General features: G+C 46.1%; 1 protein-coding gene across 1 annotated transcript in view; it reads left to right on the top strand.

Moving 5' to 3' along the window:
• LOC143769185 (uncharacterized) overlaps nucleotides 1-18094 on the top strand; it is a 477331-nt gene that overhangs the window by 388974 nt on the left and 70263 nt on the right. The window lies entirely within an intron of this gene.

The following is an 18094-nucleotide window of genomic DNA, read 5'->3' as shown; positions in this document are numbered from 1 at the left end:
TTTTTACAATATTTTAAAACTTACTTCTTTTTTTTTACTTTTTTTTACCTTGTCCCAGTATGGGACACCACTTTTCCTGCCCTGATCGCTGATCTAATACTCTGCAATGCTTTTGAAATTGCAGGGTATTAGATCAGTGAATTGCTCACAGGGAAGAGTGGAAGAAGAGTGAGAAGAATGTCAACTCCTGCTCTCAGCCATGTTTCAGCCTGGGGGCACCATGGAGACCATCGGCACAACGCAATCGCTATCGCGTTATGTCAGTCGGAGCAGAGAAGGTGCTCTCTCCCTTTGCAAGATGATCAGTACTAGCAGCAGGTGAGGGTGTTTCTGCAGCTATGATATATAGCTGACGCTCGCTGATGATTGTGCCAGCTCTGTGAGCGAGAGCATATCGTGAAGATGTTAAAGACTGACCATCATTTTAATTTTTATTTAAAAAATGAATAGTACACATGAAAATAAGAAACTTTGCAACATAGCTTACTGGTGAAATCTGCTGCTTTCTCCTACTGAATCTATATTAATTCTCAAAAATTCTCAATTCAAGAGTAAAATCTTTTGCAATGACTTTCAACCATTATAGGACATTATCTGATGTATATGGTTTAAAGGGAACCTGTCAACCCCCAAATCGAAGGTGAGCTAAGTCCACCAGCATCAGGGGCTTATCTACAGCATTCTGTAATGCTGTAGATAAGCCCCCGATGTATCCTGAAAGATGAGAAAAAGAGGTTAGATTATACTCACCCAGGGGCGGTCCCGGTCCGGTTCTGGTCCGATGGGTGTCACGGTCCGGCGCCTCCCATCTTCTTACGATGACGTCCTCTTCTTGTCTTCATGCTGCGGCTCCGGCGTACTTTGTCTGCCCTGTTGAGGGCAGAGCAAAGTACTGCAGTGCGCAGGCGCCGGGCCTCTCTGACCTTTCCCGGCGCCTGCGCACTGCAGTACTTTGCTCTGCCCTCAACAGGGCAGACAAAGTACGCCTGTGCCAGAGCCGTAGCGTGAAGACAAGAAGAGGACATCATCGTAAGAAGATGGGAGGCCCCGGACCGGACAGCGATGCCTATCGGACCGGACCGCAGCGTGAACGCCCCTGGGTGAGTATAATCTAACCTCTTTTTCTCCTCTTTCAGGTAACATCGGGGGCTCATCTAGAGTATTCTAGAATGCTGTAGATAAGCCCCTGATGCTGGTGGGCTTAGCTCACCTTCGATTTTGGGGGTGGCAGGTTCCCTTTAATTCTACCTATTGTATTTGTGTACTTTGCTGCCATCTACTGGCCACTGTTATATTATGTTGTTCATGTAATATTACTGGGCTTTACCTATAATACCTTTCTTTCTGCAACTCCTCCTATTTTTATCTCACTTCCTTTTTCTTGTGGTCAGTGCCATCTTGGACAACACATGCTTCAGGACTGAAGAAAGGATTCTCTTGTTACCACTAACTTCGTGCTTCTAATTTCAGCTTTAACTCCTGCCTCATCTTCGTACCTTCATCTTCTCTGATATCTCACCTCATCTCATCAGCATACTGTAAACAAAACCTGTTGAATTCATCACTGCATCATCCTAAGCACATACAGCTCATCAGGATTAGAGGCACAAGTTAGTGAGTTAATGCTATCTGCTATTGCTTATACAGAGAACCGTGTTTATGTGGCGCCCCTGAGGGTCCAGTCGCCACAGAGCTACTGCACCTCATCCAGAAGTGTGGTATCCCACTCTCGGGTAAGAAGGGGGCACTATCCGGTACCTGCACACTAGCATCCAACACCACACCACTCCAGGCCAGGGGATCTGGGCGTGTCCTATTTAGGGAGGGCCCCATCTCAGGCTGGAGGGGGAACTAGGTAGAGGGTGTGGGTGGAGGAAGTAGAAAAGGTAGAGTGACAGAGAGTTGTCATAGAAATGGGAGTGAGGTGGAGTGAGTAGCAGGAGTGAGTTAGTCAGTGGGTGAGAAGTGAGACAGAGAGGAACTCCAGAGAGAAGGGGTCCTAAGGGCCAGGGAGGTGAGGAATCCACCTGTGGCACCTGAATCCATGCCAACTGTAGTCGGGTGGAGGGACCAGGTCGCTGTGGGGGACTAGCCCCAGACTAGTGGAGACTGTAGGACTCAGCTAGCAAACTGGAGGCTGTGGTGTCTGTACATGCCACAGCCAAATCTACACAGAATCGCTGAAAAGGCAGCCATATAGGGTCAACTGGACCAGGAGGACATCACCCGACAGGATCTGAGGCTGCTGGCTTGGGACACTGTGTGTAAAGTGCAGGGCAGGAAGACAAGGGCCAGCGCAGAGAGAGATGACCCAGAAAGGTACACAAGCAGGGGGTCCAGGAAAAGAGCACCCCAAATTACCTGAGAGCTGGCTGGACCACCGACCCAGAGGACACAGCAACCGGCTGGAGACTGTAACCTAATAACTGTGTGTAAAGTGTGAAGACTGCACCCTGCTGTGTCCTCAGAATTAGTTACTGAGTCACCTGCCCAGTACTACAACTGTTCCACCATCAACCCTATATCTGCTATGGAGCTCCGCTTTACCCATGGAGAGCTGAAACATCTTTGCTGTGTCATCATCGGCCCCAGTGGACCTGAACCGCAGTGTCGGCCATCTATTGCCGAACACCACGGGTGGCGTCGCGAATCAATCCCCTATAAACTTTTCCCCCTTGAATCATTTTTATTGCACGCCCAAGGCCACAGACCGTGTCACTGCTGCCATGACTTCCCCAAAGAACTGTCTGACCCGGTTCCGAGTACCGCACGGCCCTGGTGGGCGTCGCATTTAGGCGTCACGAACAGGATGGACCAACCCGGGTCTCGTGTGCCTATCGTATAAAGACTAAAATGAAAAAAGGCTTGTCTGTCAGCAAGATGGATCTGCCTCCTGGTATGACGGGCGGGAAAAGAAGAAGGATCCGCCCACGAATGGTGAAGACCGGGAAGACCCGGTTCTGAGTACCCCACGGCCCTGGTGGGCGTCGCATTTACATCCCTCAAACAAATCTCACCCACGTACATCGGTGGCAGAATAGTTATTACATTACTGAGATAGAAGAAGGCAGTTGCCAGGGATGAGATTCTATGTATATGCGATGGAGGAAGCTCTACCTCTAGTTCCTTCCTTCCCCCCTCCCATCTACATAGAATTTCATCAGTGGCAACTGCCTTCTTCTATCTCAGTAATGTAACAATCTGTCTTCACTGAACACAGATTTTATCTCGAAATTGAGAATTTTGAGAATGAAAGATCAGTCCTGACAGAGAAAGAACCAGATTGATCTGTTAAGATATATTATAAAGCTGATTATTTTCATGTGTAGTATTGATTTATAAAATAAAAATGCTTTAAAGTCACAATTTCTGGATATATGTTGTAGGGATTTCACTCACTCAGGTGCGACGGCTGACACGTAGGAGGCAGGTTCCAACAAAAGTTCAAAGGTTTATTACCTCATAAACCACATGGCAAAAATAACAGCAAACAAAATAGCCTTTAGTTCAGGAAAAGAAAAACAGCGTGTCCAGTCCTTCAGGCTCAGTCCTATAGCCTTAACCCACTCAGGAGGGTTTCACCGCCACACATATCCCCCTGTGTTAAGCATTAGCCTGTCTTATATAAAGCTAACCACACCCAGTAACCCATCATATGATTAGCCATGTGGTCTGACATCACCACAGGTCCTGAACACACATATATACATGGTTATATACAACAAAGAAATAGTCCGGGCTACATTACAGCAACAAGGCACTTATGTGGCACATACCTCCCATCGACTACACACCCTTTAGCCATGCTATATACCTCCCCCCTCTGCCTAAAGCCATGGGGCTTGGCACTTTTCCCCACTAAACAAGGGATTCTTGATAGGGCATCCGCATTACCGTGCAGCTTTCCGGCCCTATGTTCCACATGGAAACTGAAGTCCTGCAGGGCTAAGAACCAACGGGTGACCCTAGCATTTCTACCCTTTGTTTCCCTCATCCATCTTAGTGGGCCATGGTCAGATATCAGTCTGAATTTACGACCCAGCAGATAGTACCGTAACGTGTCCACCGCCCACTTTATGGCCAAACACTCTTTTTCCACGACTGAGTAGTTCTTCTCAGATGAGGACAGCTTTCTACTCAGATAGAGCACAGGATGCTCCTCCCCATGTAGCTCTTGGGAAAGAACTGCTCCTACCCCAACATCTGAGGCATCTGTCTGAAGAATAAATTCTTTATTAAAGTCTGGAGCCATCAGAACGGGCTGCTTACATAGAGCCCCTTTCAACTCTTGGAAGGCTGAATCTGTCTCTTCGGACCATTTAACCATCACCGATTTTGTCCCCTTTAACAGATCAGTCAGAGGCGCAGCCACTGTGGCGAAGTTCGGGATGAACCTTCTGTAATATCCCACGATTCCCAGAAAGGCTTTAACTTGCTTCTTGGAGAGTGGTTTCGGCCATGTTTGGATTGCCTCCACTTTCCTGATTTGGGGCTTTATTTCTCCACGACCCACTATATAGCCTAGGTATTTAGCTTCTTCCTTACCCAAGGCACACTTCTTCGGGTTTATTGTAAACCCCGCCTCTCTTAGAGCATCAAACACCGCTTGGACTTTCTCCAGATGACTCTCCCAGTCCGGGCTAAAGATGACGATATCATCTAGGTACGCAGCAGCGTAGGCCTTATGGGGTGCAAGGACTCTATCCATAGCCCTCTGGAAGGTCGCCGGAGCTCCCTGTAGGCCACACGGCATCCGGAAATACTGGAAGCATCCATCAGGTGTCGAAAAGGCCGTCTTCTCCTTGGCTTCCTGTGCCATGGGGATCTGCCAATACCCCTTTGTCAAGTCCAAGGTGGATAAATATCTGGCGTGCCCAAGCCTTTCGATGAGCTCATCAATGCGGGGCATGGGATAAGCGTCAAACTTGGAGACCTCATTCAACTTCCGATAGTCGTTGCAAAACCTCCATTCTCCATCAGGTTTTGGGACCAGGACAATTGGGCTCGACCAACCGCTCTTGGATTCCTCGATGACTCCAAGCTTCAACATACGCTCCACTTCCTTGGAGATAACTTTTCGATGAGCCTCAGGAATACGATAGGGCTTCACGTTCACCCGCACATGTGGCTCTGTTAGGACCTCGTGCTCTATGACCTTCGTGTGTCCTGGCAACTCTGAAAACAGGTCCCTGTTTTTCTGGAGTAACTCCCGGCACTGCTGTTTCTGGGACTTCGATAGCGTCTCCGCTATAGTAACCACTCCAACCTCACCTTCTGGGTTGCTTAACAACGATGGAGATACTGTCGGCTCTCTATCTTGCCACGGCTTGATAAGGTTGACATGGTATACTTGGAATGGTTTCCGTCTTCCTGGTTGGTGAATTTTATAATTTACTTCACCAAGTTTCTCGACAACCTCATATGGCCCTTGCCATTTGGCCAAGAACTTGCTCTCCACCGTCGGAACTAACACAAGAACTCGGTCTCCCGGAATGAACTGCCTCACTCTTGCAGACCGGTTGTAGACTCTGGCCTGAGCTTCTTGTGCCTGGAGTAGGTGTTCTTTCACAATAGGCATCACCTTTGCAATCCTCTGCTGCATCAGGGCCACATGCTCAATGACGCTTCTGTGGGGCGTGACTTCGGCTTCCCAGGTTTCCTTGGCTATATCCAGGAGTCCTCGCGGATGTCGGCCATATAGAAGCTCAAACGGTGAGAATCCTGTGGAGGCCTGTGGAACTTCACGAATGGAAAACATCAGGTAGGGTAAGAGACAATCCCAGTCTCTACCGTCTTTCTCTATAGCTTTTCTCAGCATGCTCTTCAGTGTCTTGTTAAATCTCTCAACAAGGCCATCTGACTGGGGATGGTACACCGAGGTCCTCAACTGGGAGATTTTCAGGGCTTTGCACAACTCCCTCATCACTTTGCTCATGAAAGGTGTCCCCTGGTCAGTCAGGATCTCCTTCGGCAGACCTGTCCGGGAAAAGACATGGACCAACTCGCGGGCTATACTCTTTGAGGAAGAATTTCTCAGAGGAATTGCCTCAGGATAGCGTGTGGCATAGTCCAGGATGACTAATATATACTGATGGCCCCGGGCTGATTTAATTAAGGGACCGACCAAGTCCATGGCAATTCTCTCGAACGGCACCTCAATAATGGGCAGGGGCACAAGGGGGTTCCGGAAATGAGGAGTGGGAGCAGTTAGCTGACATGTATTGCAGGACCTGCAGTAGTTCAATATTTCCCGGTGACACCCAGGCCAATAGAACCTCTGCACAACCCGTTCCTGCGTTTTTTCCACCCCTAGGTGTCCACCCAAGATGTGTGAATGGGCCATGTCCAACACCTTCCATCTATATGGACCCGGCACTAACAACTGTTCTACCAACTCCTCCCTTATTTTCGTGACCCGGTACAACAACTCCCCCCTCATCAGAAAATGGGGAAATCTTGTGTCTGCCCCCGGCTCCTGTACCACCCCGTCAATAACTGTGACATTATTAAAGGCTTCCCTCAGAGTGGGGTCCCTATGTTGGGCAGTCCCAAAATTTTCACCGGTGACCTCTAACTCCAGAATGTCAGATGCAGGGGATACTTCCTCCTCATCCCCAACCAGCACACAAAAAGGAAACCTGTCTGTCTCTGGGTGTGGTGACACCCTTCCAGGGTTCACTGGTTCCCTACACTTGCTAGGGAGCTCAGAACCTTTTCCCCACAAATCCCAAAACAGACAGAAATCCCGGCCAATAATTATAGGGTGCAACAAGTCCTGCACGACGCCGACTATGTGGGACTCAGTTCCACATGCCGTTTCAATGTCCACCCTGGCCAAAGGGTAGTCCTTGGCATCACCATGTATGCACCGCACGCCGACCTTCTTTCCGGGGAGCAGGTGGAGAGGGAAAGTGGCCCTCACCAGGGTCACTAAGCTCCCTGAGTCTAACAGCGCCGTTGCTGATCGACCGTTCACCCTTACGGGACACGCTTGAGGTCCCTCGTTGGGCGGAGAGTTCACACTGCAGGCTGGATACGCATAGTATGAACAACGGCGTCCCATGCTGCAGTCCATCTGCTCAGTGGTCTGGGAACAACGGGCAGCTATATGTCCTGGCCCGTGGCACCTCCAGCAAATAATATCACCCGTAGGGACCTTGGGCACCACCTCCCCCACCCTTTGTGACCTTGGACGCGCCACCCCTTTTTGGGACTCAGCAGCTTTCTGGGACCCCCAGTACGGCATGGGCTGCCTCCCAAAGGAGCCTTCCATCCCTTGGTATCTCTCGACCAGTCCGATCAGTTCGTCGGCATTCTGGGGATCACCCTGGGCAACCCAAGTCTGTATGGACCTTGGGAGGGAATGCACAAACCGATCCATCATCACTCGTTCCACCATCTGTGCAGGTGTACATGACTCTGGCTGCAGCCATTTCTGGACCAGGTGCAACAGATCAAACATTTGAGAGCGAGGTGGTTTGTCCCGGTGATAGGCCCAGCTGTGAACTCGCTGTGCTCTGACAGTCAGTGTCACCCCCAAACGTGCGAGAATCTCGACTTTCAATTTGTGATACTCTTTGGCATCCTGCAAGGTCAAATCATAGTACGCCTTCTGGGGCTCTCCCGTCAGGTATGGTGCCAGTACCTCTGCCCACTGCTCTGGCGGGAGTTTTTGCCTCTCAGCGACCCTCTCAAATACCGTTAGGAAGGCCTCAACATCATCCCCGGGGGTCATTTTCTGCAATGCGCGTCTTACCGTCTTCCGGACGTGGGTGTCATCAGCCAGACCTGGGGTTGGGGCACTCGTCTTGCCCTGGATGGCGGTTGCCAGAAGCTGCATCTGCTCCCGTTGCTCCTGCTGGCTCTGTTGCATCTGCTGCCGTTGCTCCTGCTGGCTCTGCCGTTGCTCCTGCTGGCTCTGTTGTATCTGCTGCTGGCTCTGTTGTATCTGCTGCATCAACAGCCTGTTGGTCTCTTGCTGCCGTTGCTCCTGCTGTGACTGCAACTGGACCAAGTGTTTCAGCAGGTCCTCCATTTTCCCCGGCTGGCTTACAACAGACTTGACCCAGGACATTCAACACAGACTTTCGTCTCCGCTGGGAACGCTGCCCGCACGTCTACCACCAATTGTAGGGATTTCACTCACTCAGGTGCGACGGCTGACACGTAGGAGGCAGGTTCCAACAAAAGTTCAAAGGTTTATTACCTCATAAACCACATGGCAAAAATAACAGCAAACAAAATAGCCTTTAGTTCAGGAAAAGAAAAACAGCATGTCCAGTCCTTCAGGCTCAGTCCTATAGCCTTAACCCACTCAGGAGGGTTTCACCTCCACACATATCCCCCTGTGTTAAGCATTAGCCTGTCTTATATAAAGCTAACCACACCCAGTAACCCATCATATGATTAGCCATGTGGTCTGACATCACCACAGGTCCTGAACACACATATATACATGGTTATATACAACAAAGAAATAGTCCGGGCTACATTACAGCAACAAGGCACTTATGTGGCACATACCTCCCATTGACTACACACCCTTTAGCCATGCTACAATATGTAAGGAGGTGGCGGAGACCCTCATGAACTTTCTCTCTCCTTAATGCTGTTCACCTGTGTCACATGCGGCACCCTGATGTTTTACTAATGTTTTGCTATGGTGTGCACTGTAATGTATTTTTCATGTACTGTAATGTGATGTATTGTGCTTTAGCTTAGGGATAGATTAATGAGTAGTGCAGAACCATACGGGTTAAGCAGATGGGAGGAGTTACAGAGCGGAGCAGTACAGAGCAGGGAGGTATAGGAAAGGCATTTCCCGATTAGATACAGATGCCCGGGCACCTTTCCCAAGGGCAGGACGTGTGAGAAGAGTATTAGAGGTAGTGGGGATAAAGCTGATTCAGTAAGGGGCCCCAGGCTGAGAATCGTGCAGGTGGTCACCATCTTAGACAAGAACCGTTCCAAGGAAGGATCCAAAGCTAGCAGCTGGGATTAGGAGGCAGCTGAGTCGGCGAGCCCGTTACCCTATAACTCGCAGCTGGCCAGGGAAACGGTAGGAAGCTGGTGGTCCTGGAGCACAAGTGGGACAGAGATTGTCCAGAAGAGGGACAGGGATTGTCCCATATTGGGTCAGCGATTGACCATGGATATAGACTGAGCTGACATGAAGAACTGAGTCTGCCCCGACGGCAGGGAAAGATATCTCTGTGTTTGAACTGTGCTGTCTGTGAGATGAATATGCTGCTGTTTAGTAAAGTTTAATTCCACGTTAGCTGCCCGACCTTATACCCAGGAGGCACGGTGGCAACTTGTGGGGGCCGGGGCGTGATAGAGTCCCTGCAAAAAGCCTCAGGCCACCAGTCATACGGGTTTGTCCTATCCTATCCATCAGGGGGACAGAGAGAAAGAGACATTACATCAGCAATAGTTGTGAGGACCTTACCGAGAAGCTCAGCAGGGAGGTACTACAACACCCAGGCGCTAGAGGAAGGCTATTGGTTTCCACCTGGATAAGGGGACTCTGGATTTGCCTTCAGACCGGCCGGACCCTGCCTACCCTGTGGTCCGTACCCTGGACTGTGGACACTGAAGCCTTCAGTAAAGGTAAAGAGACTGCAACCTTGTGTCCTCGTTATTCACTGCGCCTCACACCATTCACCATCCACACTTCTGGGAAGCCCTGGGGATACACTTCACCTGTGGGAAGGTATACCATCAAGCTGCCATAACATCACCCCAGCAGACCCCTAAGCAGCGTCGGTCACCCTGACCGAATACCACATGTGGCGTCACGAACATTTCCCCTTTAAAGACCTTTCCCTTATTTTACAACGGACGTTCCCCTAGGGCCACGGACCGGGTCAGCCACCATGACATCCCCCGCCGAGAGAACCGAAGGACCCGGTACCGAGTACCCCATGGTCCTATGGGGGCACTCCATATTCATCCCTTCATGTGCAAGGTGCCAGGGTGCTCACTGACTGTTGCTTAGTGAGCTGACCCACGACTACCACCCCGTGCCACCTTGTTACATATGCAATACTCACAAAAAGTTAGGGATATTTGGCTTTCGGGTGAAATTTCAGGATGATCCTAAAATGCCTCTTCAGGTGAAAGTAATGTGACCGACTCTAAACTTTTGTATGCACATTTCCAACTTTTCAATGTTTCAGTACTTTTTGCACAACTTGCTGTTGTCTAATGTGGAGCTCAATAGAAAAAGTCACAATAGGTGTTTGATCTATGAATTGCCCGATAAATTTTGGGATTCAATTAAAATTGGTATTTAAATAGTCCTCATCACGCTGTCCACATTTTGACATCATGAGGCCATTACGACACCTACTGTAACAATTGGTCAACAGTACCTCACCATTGTGAGGCTTCAAGCGGGATGTTCTCAGACGGAAAGGCCACTGAACTTAGAATGCCATCAGCAAGTTGTAACAGAGATATAGAGACTGGAAGAGTCACAGAAACGCAGAGAAGTGGACATCCTATGGTCACATCCCACACTGATAACTACTTCATTGTTAAGCATGCCCTTCAGACCGGATGATGAATGCCACTTAACTCCAGGCACATTTAAGGAAAGTGAGAGTCACCCAAGTGTCATGTCAGACCATTCAAAACCATTTACGTAAGCATGGTCTGCGTGCTTGACGACCTGCAAGGGTACCTGACCGCACCATCATCTTGCATGGGCCAAGGAGCATCTACGCTCTACGAGGAACCAGTGGTCCTAATTGCTGTTCAGTGATGAAAGTTGATTCACGCTAAGCATAAATTATGGCAGCTATCGATGTTGGCGACGTCAAGGAGAGCGCTATGCATCAGCCACTGTTGTCACCAGATGAGCCTTCGGTGGTGGTAGTGTTACAGTGTGGGCAGGTGTCTCTGGTCAATACAGAATTGCCCTACACTTTGTGAATGGTGCAGTGACGAGTTTTTACTACTTGAATAACATCATTAATCCAGTCATGGTGCCTCTGCATGAACAACACAAGCCTAGTTTCATCTTAATGGACGACAATGCTCCAGCTCATCGAGGTCACATCATTAGGGAATGGCTGGTGAACGGGGTACCTCAAATGGAGTGACCTGCACTTTCTACAGACCTGAATCTCATAGAAAACCAAATGAATCGCCATGTAGAGGCTCATAACTTTGTACCCAAGAACCTCAATGACCTGAGTGTCGCTCTTCAAGAAGAGTGGGATGCCATGCCACAGCAGGCAATAACTTGACTTGTGAACAGCATGGAATGTCATTGTCAAGTTGTAATTGATGCTCAAGGTCACATGAAAAGTTATTGAGACATTTACATTTTTGGGGGTATACCCACTATTGTTTTTTGTTTCAATACATTGTTTGAGATGAGGAAATCACGACTGCATGCTTCTACTTAAATGCCCGATATTTAAGTAGAATCGTATATTGTACGATAAAATATCACTTTAGTGTGAACTTTTTACGTTTTCCATAAATTTCACCCAAAAGCCAAATATCACCAACTTTTTTGTGAGTAGTGTATATGAAAAAAACTACACAGGTGAATCACTTAACTGCCTCAATATGAGAAACATATTCTAGTTCCCATTTTTAAAATGTGTCTACAACATTCTAGTAATGTATAACACCCTCCCTACACAGTTATGGAATGTACTGTATATACTCATGTATAAGCCGAGTTTTTCAGCACATTTTTTTGTACTGAAAATGCTTCCCTTGGCTTGTACACGGAGTCATTGTCCCAGTTTACGGCAGGGGTAGTGGCGGGTCACAGGAGGCAGGAGCCGGCAGCTGCCTGTGCCCGCTGCTAAAGATAAATGAATATTCACTGCACTGGCAATAAATATTAACTTTTATTATAGCATGCACAGTTACATCCGATATCACCGGCTTCCTGTATAAAATAAATCCTACTTACCTTCCCTGCGCGCCCTCACAGCATCCCTTTCCGGCTTCCAGCAGCTCCTGTGGCTGGGTGATCACGTGTTATCACTCATTAAGGGAATGAATATTCATTCCACTCCACACCTATGGGAGTGGAGAGGTGAATATTCATTATCTTAATGAGCGGTGACACGTGATCGACCGACTGCAGGAGCTGCTAGAAGCCTTCAAGCTGGAATTAGATGCGAGGGCACACAGGGAAGGTAAGAAGGATTTTTTTTTTTTATGCTTTTCTCATGGGGACCATACATACAAGGATAGGGATGAGGAACCATGTATGCCAGGACAGGGATGAGGAGCCAAGCAGACAAGGATGGGAATAAGAAGCCAGGCAGACAAGAATGGGAATAAGGAGCCATTCAGACAAGGATGGGAAAAAGGAGCCATACATACAAGGATGGGGATAAGGAGTCATGCAGACAAGGATGGGAATAAGGAGCTATGCAGACAAGGATGGGATGAGGAGCCATGCATACAAGAATGGGAATAAGGAGCAATGCAGACAAGGATGGGAATAAGGAGCCATGCATACAAGGATGGGAATAAGTAACTATGCAGACAAGGATGGAATAAAGGAGCCATGCATACAAGGATGAGAATAAGGAGCCATACATACAAGGATGGGAATAAGGAGCCATGCATACAAGCATGGGAATAAGTAGCTATGCAGACAAGGATGGAATAAGGAGCCATGCATAGAAGGATGAGAATAAGGAGCAATGCATACAAGGATGGGGATAAGGAGCCATGCATACAAGGATGGGAATAAGTAGCTATGCAGACAAATATGGAATAAGGAGCCATGCATAGAAGGATGAGAATAAGGAGCAATGCATACAAGGATGGGAATAAGGAGCCATGCATACAAGGATGGGAATAAGTAGCTATGCAGACAAGGATGGAATAAGGAGCCATGCATAGAAGGATGAGAATAAGGAGCAATGCATACAAGGATGGGGATAAGGAGCCATGCATACAAGGATGGGAATAAGGAGCCATGCATACAAGGATGGGGATAAGGAGTCATGCAGACGAGGATGGGAATAAGGAGCTATGCAGACAAGGATGGGATAAGGAGCCATGCATTCAAGAATGGGAATAAGGAGCAATGCAGACAAGGATGGGAATAAGGAGCCATGCATACAAGGATGGGAATAAGTAGCTACACAGACAAGGATGGAATAAAGGAGCCATGCATACAAGGATGGGGATAAGGAGCAATGCATACAAGGATGGGGATAAGGAGCCACGCAGACAAGGATGGGAATAAGTAGCTATGCAGACAAGGATGGAATAAGGAGCCATGCATACAAGGATGGGAATAAGGAGACATGCATACAATACAAGGACAAGGATGGGGATGAGGAACCATTGATACCAGAATAGGGATGAGGGGACAATGCATATCCAGCTTATACTTGAGTCAATAAGTTCTCCCAGTTTTTCGAGGCAAAATTAGGTGCCTCGGCTTATACTCAGGTGGATTTATACACAAGTATACAGTATACGGTATTAAAAGTAGTAAAATATACCAAGCCCTTCTATTTGGGTGCAAACCCCAGAACCATAAATAAAAAGTCCCATTCTGATCTTTGTTATAGGGTCCCCTTTCTTCTATAATCACTGATTGTCATTTTGGCTTCAGTTGGGCTGGTATTCATCAATATACCTTTTTCTCAACTGCAAAAAACTATAGAAACGGCAATTGTAAAAAAAAATTATGACGAGATTGAATAGATGACATATGACACTGCATGCCCATACTACAATATTTTGGAGACATTCTTTGAAGCAAACAAGTGGAAATCTCTGCACTGCCCATGAGATTCAGGAAAGCACTTCCGAGAATGACAAAGAGTTTGATGCTGGTCAGTCGTTACCAAATTGTAATTTGTTACCAAAATTTTAGCCTATTTTGTGGTATGTGAAGTTTTTATTCTAATTGTAAGTTGCAGAATTATAAATTGTGGCTGAGCCCTTCAAGGTTGGAAAACTATTGCAATAATAATATTAATAATCGATTAATAATAATTGATAGATTCATGCAAACAATGAGCATATACGTCACCAAAATGTTCACAGTAAGCCATATCAGCCGATAACAGCAAGTTCCAGCTCTGAAGGTGCACATCTACATACACATCACGGCTTTGAATGCAAGCTAATAAACAGTCTTGCATCCATTTATATGCACAAGATTCTAGCACTATTCATGGTACCTGTCACTGTAAGGTCAGTGATCCATTTAAAGAAATGCCACAGCTTTAAACATTTCACTTTTTGCATCTGCTGCTTCTTACCAGTTTTACTGCAAGTTGTTAGAACTGTGCCTTAAATGTCACTGCCACCTGGTGGTCAAATAGCTCATCACTTAATAATTTTTTCCCTGCATACTTTTAGACAAAAGTATAAAAAGTATTCATTAAAAAAGTGATGTTTTAATATTATTTGATTCAGAGGAAGTCTGGATTGTTCTGTGTAGTGAAATGTAGTGACAACTACTCATATGCCTCATATAAGTGATTGGGGTAGGGAGAAACTGTTGGGGACCTGCTTGTGACTAGTCAGCCAAGACACGTAAGCCCTGGCAAGCCTTTCAAAGGCTGAGATGCTGGATCATTTCAGAGTAAAACATGCACTGCTGTAATAAAGCAGCTCAAATGGAGCCTATGAGTGACAGTAGAGTGCTCTATATTGAAAGAGAAGATGCTACCATTCCTCTGAACCCTTGGTAGATATGCACTTTTCCAACATGACAATGATCCAAAACTCACATCCAGGGCTAGTGTTAGAGGGGCTGGAAGACACTGGGCAATTGCCCATGGCCCCCCACACCCAGCCTCTACAACAGGAGCTACACTGCTGATAGCACTAAAACAATGCAAAAAAAATGCACATATTTAGTATTGCTGCCGAGCTAAAAGTCAGATCTATAAATATATAAAGTAAATTAATCGATCGGTAAACGGCGTAGCGAGAAAAAATCTAAACGCCAGAATTATGCTTTTTGGCTGCCGCAACATTGCAATGTAATGCAGTAAGAGGAGATTAAAGCATTGTACCTGCCTCAAAATGGTATCAGTAACAATATCAGCTCAGAGCACCAAAAATTAAGCTCTCACACTACCCCATATCCCAAAATCTTGGAAAATGGAGACAAAAGCAAACTTTTTCTTTTTTTTAATTTCCCCCAAATTTTTAACCTTTGTTTGCAGTTTTTAGTTAATGAGATTCTTGTGCTTTGGGGCGGCCTGTGGGTGGGGCTTTATGCGGTACGCTGGCCTCATCGTCATCATTCTCGCTTAAATGACAGGTCACTGAACCTTCATTGACCTGCCTCCTATTTTGAATACTGCACTTGTGCAATCAATAGTGTAGTCTTTAAAAAAAAAATTTAACTCCAGCAAAATGGCACTGGTGACATCGCATGCTCAGTAGCATCTATTGCTTGCCGTTAGATGCTACTGTGCATGCGCCGCTGCCATTTTGCTGGGGCCAATTTTTTTTATCACATACATAATGTACACAGGAGTTGCAGTATTACATACATAAAGTATATACAGCAGTCACAGTATCACATACAATATATAGGTGATACTGCTTCTGCTGTACATACAGTATATAGGTGATACTGCGACTGTTGTGTATAGATGGAGTGTTACCTATATAATGTATATACAGTAGTTTCAATGTTATATACTGTATATTCAGCAGGCGAGATGTCTCCTATGTGATTTATGTACATCAGCCTCAGTGTCTCTTATGTGATATATATGCATATTTCCTATGTGATATATGCATCATAATATAGTATATACTGTAATGCTGTCTTAATTATATTGAAGAGTTGTGTATATATAGTATACAGAGTAGAGATGTTTATATAGAATGGTGCTGTGCATATACAGTAGTGTGGCTAAAACACTATATACAGTTAGGTCCATATATATTTGGACAGAGACAACATTTTTCTAGTTTTGGTTATAGACAATACCACAATGAATTTTAAACAAAACAATTCAGATGCAGTTGAAGTTCAGACTTTCAGCTTTCATTTGAGGGCATCCACATTAAAATCGGATGAAGGGTTTAAGAGTTTCAGCTCCTTAACATGTGCCACCCTGTTTTTAAAAGGACCAAAAGTAATTGGACAGATTCAATAATTTTAAATAAAATGTTCATTTTTAGTACTTGGTTGAAAACCTTTGGCTGGCAATGACTGCCTGAAGTCTTGAACTCATGGACATCACCAGACGCTGTGTTTCCTCCTTTTTGATGCTCTGCCGGGCCTTCACTGCGGTGGTTTTCAGTTGCTCTTTGTTTGTGGGCCTTTCTGTCTGAAGTTTAGTCTTTAACAAGTGAAATGCATGCTCAATTGGGTTGAGATCAGGTGACTGACTTGGCCATTCAAGAATATTCCACTTCTTTGATTTAATTAACTCCTGGGTTGCTTTGGCTTCATGTTTTGGGTCATTGTCTATCTGTAGGATGAAACGACGACCAATCAGTTTGGCTGCATTTGGCTGGATCTGAGCACACAGTGTGGCTCTGAATACCTCAGAATTCATTCGGCTGCTTCTGTCCTGTGTGACATCATCAATAAACACTAGTGACCCAGTGCCACTGGCAGCCATGCATGCCCAAGCCATCACACTGCCTCCGCCGTGTTTTACAGATGATGTGGTATGCTCTGGATCATGAGCTGTACCACGCCTTCGCCATACATTTCTCTTTCCATCATTCTGGTAGAGGTTGATCATGGTTTCATCTGTCCAAAGAATGTTCTTCCAGAACTGTGCTGGCTTTTTTAGATGTTTTATAGCAAAGTCCAGTCTAGCCTTTTTATTCTTGATTCTTATGAGTGGCTTGCACCGTGCAGTGAACCCTCTGTATTTACTTTCATGCAGTCTTCTCTTTATGGTAGATTTGGATATTGATACGCCTACCTCCTGGAGAGTGTTGTTCACTTGGTTGGCTGTTGTGAAGGGGTTTCTCTTCACCATGGAGATTATTCTTCTATCCTCCACCACTGTTGTCTTCCGTGGACGCCCAGGTCTTTTTGCATTGATGAGTTCACCAGTGCTTTCTTTCTTTCTCAGGATGTACCAAACTGTAGATTTTGCCACTCCTAATATTGTAGCAATTTCTCGGCTTGTTTTTTTCTGTGTTCGCAGCTTAAGGATGGCTTGTTTCACTTGCATGGAGAGCTCCTTTGACCGCATGTTTACTTCACAGCAAAACCTTCCAAATGCAAGCACCACATCTCAAATCAACTCCAGGCCTTTTATCTGCTTAATTGAGAATGACATAACGAAGGGATTGCCCACACCTGTTCATGAAATAGCCTTGAAGTCAATTGTCCAATTACTTTTGGTCCCTTTAAAAACAGGGTCGCACATGTTAAGGAGCTGAAACTCCTAAACCCTTCATCCAATTTTATTGTGGATACCCTCAAATGAAAGCTGAAAGTCTGAACTTCAACTGCATCTGAATTGTTTTGTTTAAAATTCATTGTGGTAATGTCTATAACCAAAATTAGAAAAATGTTGTCTCTGTCCAAATATATATGGACCTAACTGTACACTGGCACATCTCTACACTATATAGTCTATACACAGTTTCACTCTATATTTCTATATTTCCTTTCATGGTGTATAATATGGAGCTGTGCATATACAGTAATTGTGTGTGTGTGTGTATGTATATTGTGACAAAGTCACTAGTAAAGTGCTGGAGGGGAGATATTTTTCACTATGCTTAATGGCGTCCGTGATATAAAACCCAGAGTTTTTCCTCCAGCACACTAAGTGTGGTGAGGGGTTAATATAATTTACATAATGGCTTTTATGTGGACATCCACAGAGTGGGTGGGAGGATGTCCACCTTATCTCCACCCCATGGTGTGGTCTTGGGCTGAAGTAGCTGGTCTCCAAAAGCAGCAGTGTTCAGTGTCTGGAGAGGAACACTCCAGAGAAGTGTTTTTGTGTTTTGTTTACACCTGAACCATGGGCCTTGCTAAACCCTAGAGGGCTGATCCCCACTAGTGCAAGGACTGTGCCTAGTGCTGCCATTTTATTTTGTTTTGCTGTTTCATCCAGAGTGCCATGTGTATCTTGTGCTTTAGCTTGGTTTA

This window comes from Ranitomeya variabilis, chromosome 1, assembly GCF_051348905.1.
Source record: "Ranitomeya variabilis isolate aRanVar5 chromosome 1, aRanVar5.hap1, whole genome shotgun sequence".
NCBI lineage: Eukaryota > Metazoa > Chordata > Amphibia > Anura > Dendrobatidae > Ranitomeya > Ranitomeya variabilis.
Note: the sequence above shows the minus strand (reverse complement) of the source record. Positions and strands in the feature narration are given on the sequence as shown.